Here is a 7,021-nt window from a genome sequence, read left to right as displayed (position 1 = left end):
ACTTAAGCAGCATTTGACAGATACTCTCTCATTAGCATCAAAAAAGCAAACATTACATTCTTTCTCTCCATAGTTATATTTTGGATGTGCTGTTGACTAAATGAATAGTTTAATTTCATTTGTATCCAAGGGAGTCACAAAAAAAATAAACTAAAGTTTCCTTCTGTCAATTAAATACCTCAGAAATTAGAACCATCACCACCTTGGGAATTTTGCAGTATAAACAGCTATTTTCCATCTGTGGGCCTTCGTTGGATCAAATGGCAGTTCATTCGACATAACAAATCTACACGGTAAGTGCACATCTCCAAGGAACTGTGTCTTTAAACACCTTCACTTTAAAAAATTTTTATATTCATTTCATAAGCAATATCTGGGTCTCTATGGGATTTACTGCTGTTTCTATAATTACAGCTTTTTTTCCTTGAGATTAACAAAAAACCAGTATCTGCTAGAGATATGCAATCTATGCAGATGACAATGAACACTGGTAAAATTGAGTGGCCACCCCTTTCAGTTGTCATTGGCCGGGTAACTGCTGGTCTAGGCTGTGTCTCTGTTAATCATTCCTCCAAGAACTTGTCATTCTTTCTCTTATAGCCATGCCATTCCCTCTTTACCTGCCTTGCTTTCCAGATAACTGCCAACCCAGGGAAGCCAAAGCCAAGTCTATCTCATGACTATGTCTCAGCACACAAACACACACACACAGAGCACAGCACACAGCAAGGTTCTTAAATGTTTTCAAGATACATAAGTGATGAACCAAGATGGCTTGGATATTATGAATTGCAAAAGAAAAAATTGACTGCTGAAAAATTGTAGAGCTGAGGAGATAGCCCCGTTGTATGGTGTTTGCTTAGCATGAGCAAAGACCCAGATTTGATCAATATGATGAAAGATGATTTTTAGAAAACACCATCAATTTGTGTTTATTAAAGGATACCAGGTCCATTTTCCACGTTTCAAGCCGGACGTAGCGCATCTAGAGCTCACAGGCCTACCCCGAGCACGTTAAGCTCACATGCACGCGTCGCCCACGTTTAGCCTGCGAATCCGGAGGCGATCAGTTCCAATAATGCCCTGGAAGGCAGCTAGTTAAGAGGAGGCAGCAGGGGACCCCGGCACTGGGGAGAAGTGGCAGCGACTGGTGCTGAGCTCGGTGAACTCGCGCGAGCCCTCCCAGGTCATCTTCTGCAACTGAAGCCTGCACATCGTGCTGCCCTTGTGGCTCAACTTCGATTGCGAGCCTCAGCCCTACCCGATGCTGCCACTGGGTACCATCCACCACATCGCATCCACAGCTACCGAGGTCATCTTTGCCTGTTCAGGGATGCGGGGACCCATGATGGACTTCTGGTTAACCAAACAGAATTGTTTGTGCCACCCCTCAATGTGGATGGACAGCCTATTTTTACCAACATCTTACTGCCAGTGTATACCCTCAAAGAGCGGTGCCTTCAGGTTGTACGAAGCCTGGTCAAGCCTGAGAACTACAGGAGGCTGGACATCGTCAGGTCACTCTATGAAGATTTGGAAGACCACCCAAATGTGCGGAAGGACATACAATGGCTGACCCAAGAGCACTTTGAAAATCAGCCCCTGGTAGAGGATCCTGAAGGAGTTCATTAAGATTAGTGGTCCTGAATTCCAGCTTTGATGGTTCTGAGTCTTAATCTGCACATAGGACAGGTCACTTTCCATTTTACAATGTTTCATTCTCAGAGTAAAATGTACTCCATTGTGTAAAAGAAAGTTAACTAACATCCCTGGGCTTTGTGGTGCTTAAGGATTAACATCACACAATGCCCCTGAGTCTGCCCTTTTGTAGAAGAGACGCACTCATCAAAAGGGCTTTCGTTTTGCTTCCTGGGAAGTCAGGAAGTTCTGTGTAAGGATGTTTGTGTAAGCTCTCCAGCTGGGGTTGCACTGTGCCCTTTAATTTGGAAAATGCAGTGACATTTGAACAGTGGGCTCCTGCCTCCTGCTTTGGGAGCATTGAGAAGGCCCCAGGGTAGGGACGGATGTTTTGAGGCCCAGTGCCTAATGTGCCAGGAGTCTTCAGTATGGAATGTTAGATGAACAGACCATGGTGGAAGAGTTTAGAGGATCTGTCTCTTTGTCTGAGAAAGGCCTTAAGGGTACAAGTAAAGGAGCAGCTTAGTGTCCTGTGTTTAGAAAGAACTTTTTTTTTTAGACGGATTCTCTGTGTAGCTTTAGAGCCTGTCCTGGAACTAGCTCTTTTGTAGACCAGGCTGGTCTCGAACTCACAGAGATCCACGTGCCTCTGCCCCCGGAGTGCTAGAACTAAGGTGTGCGCCACCACCGCCCAGCTGAAAGAACTTTAATTTTCCATTTCTCAGCACTTTCTTTCTACCTTTTTTTGTTATTTTTTATTTTTAGACCCAGGCTAGCCTCGGTCACTCAGTAGGTGGTGCTAGCCTTGAATTTCTGATCCTCCTGTGCACCATGGCCTTCTCTGCCCTTTTGTCGTTTTGAAATAGGGTCTCATACTGTAACCCTGCATGGCCTTGAACTCAATCAGCTGCCTCCTGATCCACTCTGGCAGCTCTCTTCTTTTTGAACCAGGTGGACTTTCCATAGTCACTGTCACGAGTGTTTTTCTAACTTGACATCTACACAGACAGTAAAAAAGAACAGTCCTTTTGTTTAATTCTGGTTTTGAAGATCTTCTGTCTGTGAGTAAGCTGCTGCTAGGAATGGGAATTTCTGTTGCTTTCTGTCAACTCCTGCCATTCCAGCTGGGCTCTGTATTTTCTATTAGCAGAACCTGGTCATACTTTGAGGGTCGGGGTAGGCAGGGAGGAGGGAGCATGTTTTTGAAGCCCCACTCGGCTACACCCTCCGAACACCCGGTCACAAAGCATGCAGTACTTATGAATGGTCCCATCCTTTGTTACATATCCAAATATTCATTACTTCTGTCAAACATAACTTTTGTTTGATTTTTTAATTCCTCTAGTAGAGAAACATTAGAGAAGGCTAGGTATGACTGCACACACCAGAAAGGACAGTCAACTGAAAGGAAGAAGAAAGACCATTGTGTACTCAGCTTCATGTAACTACTGTTACCAGTGCTCTCTTTGTACGGCATATTTTGATTGGTTAAAGCAGTTGGTCATAACTGGGATCACAGGGTATATACAGTTTTGTATCCTGACTTTTCATTTAACTTAATTTTTTCCTCTTTGTGTTTTGTTTTTCTTTGTTTTTTGTTTGTTTTTGTTTTGTTTTTGAGACAGGGTTTCTCTGTGTAGTCCTGGCTGCCCTGGAACTTGATTTGTAGACCAGGCTGGCCTCAAATTCAGAGATCACTCACCACCAGAGGTTCTGGGATTAAAGGCGCATGCACTAGCATGCCTGGCTTTCCTTTAACTTCCCAGTTGGACTGTTCCCCCATTTTACTATAAGCACTGTGTAAGCATCAGTGTGCTGTGCTCTTCCTTTGAAGATGACTGCTGAGTGTTTGTCAGCATCCTGGTCTCCAGTGCAGGCTGATGCTCTAAGATCAGCAAAGTGAATATTTCCCCTCACTCTTTCTGTGTCACTCCTTAGTCCACAACATTCCATGAGCCAAGTGGCCACATGCCATTGTAGAGGATGCCTGTGTTCAGGAAGTCAGCAGGTGCCCAAGAAATTCTTTATTTTCTTTAAACCTATGTTTGTCTCAAAAAGATTTTATGTTTGTCTTATTAAACTAGAAGTTTGAATACTGTTCTCCGTACTGACCAGAGAGTGGAGACCTATGGCACGAGTCATGTTTGCTCTTCCTTTGGAGTCCTGTAAATGTGATCTTCAGACTTGGATGTTTTCTACCTTGGGTTTTCTGAAAAAGCTAACCTTTAGTACAATAAATGGTGCTAAGTGAAAAAAAAAGAATACCAGGTCTAGAGCCTTGGGCCATCCTCTGCCCTCTGCCCTCTGCTTGAGGTGAGTGTGGGCTCTGCTCAGGGCCCCAACTCCCTACATTCTCCTCCTTGGATCTTCCTGGGCCTGCTCCGCACCTAGAGTGGACCGGCCCCAGCAGAAAGGACCACTGTGAGTCTGCCCATACGTCAGTCTTGGCCTGCCCTCCGCCCACCATCCTCTGCTTGAGTCTTGCCACCCCCACCACCCACTGACATCTGCATGACATGAGTGGTCTCTACTCGGGGCTCAACTCCCCACATACCCAGCTTTGGATCTTCCTGGACTGCTCCACACCTAGAGTGAACCCGCCTCAGCAGAAAGGACCATCCTGGGTGTGGTCACACTTCAGTCTTGGCCCCCTCCACCCTCTGCTTGAGACCCATCGGAGTACTGGATCTACTTAAACCTACCAGAAGAGAACCTTATAACTGTACACACCAGGGGAAGAAGAGACACCAAGTGTACCACTGAAAGAAGGGATGGGAAGATGACAATATAAAAACACATTCAACAACAGAAAAACCAATATGACACCACCAGTCTAGGGACTGTACACCAGCAAGACCTGAGCATTCCAATGCAGATGAAACAGAAGAGAATGATCTTAAAAACAGCCTCATGAAAATGATAGAGGCCATCAAAGAAAATATGAGAAAATCCCTTTTAAAATGGATGAAATCAACAAATCTCTTAAGGAAAGCAAAGAAATCCAATAAGAAAGAATGAAATTGAGAGCTGATATCAATAAAGCCAAAACAAAGAAAACAATACAAAGAATCAATGAAACAAAGAGTTGGTTCTTTGAGAAAAATCAACAAGATAGACAAACCTTTATCCAACCTAACTAAAAGGCAGAAAAAGAACATGCAAATTAATGAAATGTCTGCTCCATATTGTACTTGAAGTTCTTGCTAGAGAAATAAAACAACAAAAGGAGATCAAGGGGATACAAATTGGAAAGGAAGAAGTAAAACTTTCACTACTTTCAGATGATATGATATTCTACATAAGTGACCTGAAGAATTCTACCAGAGAACTCTTACAACTGATAAACACCTTCATCAAAGTGGCAGGATACAAGATTAACTCAAAAAATCAGTATTCCTACCAACTATAGACAATAAATGTGCTGAGAAAGAAATCAGAGAAACATCACCCTTTACAATAACCACAAACAACATAAAATATCTTGGGATTATTTAACCAAACAAGTGAAAGACCTGTATGACAAGGAGCTTGAGTCATTAAAAAAGAAATTAAAGAAGATATCAGAAAATAGAAAGATATTCTATGCTCTTGGACAGGTAGGATCAACATAGTAAAAATGGCAGTCTTACCAAAAGCAATCTACAGATTCAATGCAATCCTTATCAAAATCCCAGAACAATTCTTCCCAGACCTTGAAAGAACAATACTCAACTTTCTATGGAGAAACAAAAAACCCAGGATAGCCAAAATAACCCTGTTCAATAAAGGAACTACAGGAGGCATCCTGATTTCAAGCTCTGCTATAGAGTTATAGTAATGACTTGGCACAAAAATAGACATGTACACTAATGGAATCATACTGAAGACCCTGATATTAACCCACACACAGATGAACACCTGATTTTTGACAAAGAAGCTAAAACTATACACTGGAAAAAAGAAAGCATCTTCAATAAATGGTGCTGGCATAACTGGATACTGGCATGTAGAAGACTGCAGATAGATCCATTTCTATCTCCATGCACAAAACCTAAGTCCAAATGGGTCAAAGACTTCAACATAAATCCAGCCAAAAAGAACCTCTTAGAAAAGAAAGTGGGAAGTACCCTTAAACAAATTGGTACAGAAGGCATCTTACTAAACATAATACCAGTAGCACAGACACTGAGATCAACAATCAAAAAGTGGGACCTCCTGAAACTGAGAATCTTCTGTAAGGCAAAGGACACAGTAACAAGACAAAATGGCCAGCCCATACAATAGGAAAAGATATTCACCAACCCCACATCTGACAGAGAGCTGATTTCTAAAATTTACAATGAACTCAAGAAACTAGTCACCCAAACACCAAATAATCCAATTAAAAATGGGGTACAGAACTAAATGGGGAATTCTCAATAGAGGAATCTAAAATGGCTGATAGACTCTTAAAGTGCTCAACATCCTTAGCCATCAGGGAAATGCAATTCAAAACAACTCTGAGATACCATCTCACTCCTGTCAGAATGGCTAAAATAAAAAACACCAATGAGTTTATGATGGAGAGGATGTTGAGAGAGGGGAACACTCCTCCACTACTGGTAGGAGTGCCAACTCATACAGCTACTTTGGAAATCAGTATGGAGATTCCTCAGGAAAATGGGAAATAGGTCTACCACAAGGTTCAACAATTCCACTCTTAGGCATATACCCAAAAGATGCACATTCATACAATAAGGACATCTATTCATATATGTTCACAGCAGCATTATTTGTAATAGTCAGAACTTGGAAGCAACCTAGATGCCCCTCAACTGAAGAGTGGATAGAGAAAATGTGGTACATTTACACAATGGAGTATTAACAGAAAAAAAAAACAATAGAATCTTGAAATTCGAAGGCAAATGGATGGCACTAGAAGAAACCATCCTGAGTGAGGTAACCCAGTCACAAAAAGAGAAACATGGTATGTATTCATTCATATGTGGATTTTACACATGGATCAGCGGATTGCCAGCCTACAATCCCACTGCCAGAGGGTCTGGGAAACAGTGAGGACCTAAGAGTGACATGCATGGTCCCCGGAGAAAGGGAATCTCCTGAACAGATTGGGAGCATGGCAGGAGGGGAAAGAGAGTTTGTAGAAAGAGAGTGGGAGAAGAGGAGGGGAGAGGAGGACATGGGGGAGCAGGAAGTTTGAGTCGGGGGAAGAATAGAGGAAAGCAGAATGAGAGATACCATAATAGAAGGAGTCATAGGTTTGAGAAGAGATCTGGCACTAATGAGATTTCCAAAAATCTACAAGCAATAGTGGAGAAGCTACCTTAAATGCCCTTTCCCTATAATGAGATTGATGACTACCTTATATGCCATCCTAGAGCCTTCATCCAGTGGCTGATGGAAG

General features: G+C 42.5%; 1 pseudogene; it reads left to right on the top strand.

Annotated features, from left to right (window-relative positions):
- Positions 1-1,078: 1,078 nt before the first annotated feature.
- On the top strand, positions 1,079-1,632 carry LOC101833207 (annotated as a pseudogene).
- Positions 1,633-7,021: the final 5,389 nt, after the last annotated feature.

This window comes from Mesocricetus auratus, unplaced genomic scaffold (genome assembly GCF_017639785.1).
Source record: "Mesocricetus auratus isolate SY011 unplaced genomic scaffold, BCM_Maur_2.0 Super-Scaffold_100003, whole genome shotgun sequence".
Classification (NCBI taxonomy): domain Eukaryota; kingdom Metazoa; phylum Chordata; class Mammalia; order Rodentia; family Cricetidae; genus Mesocricetus; species Mesocricetus auratus.
Note: the sequence above shows the minus strand (reverse complement) of the source record. Positions and strands in the feature narration are given on the sequence as shown.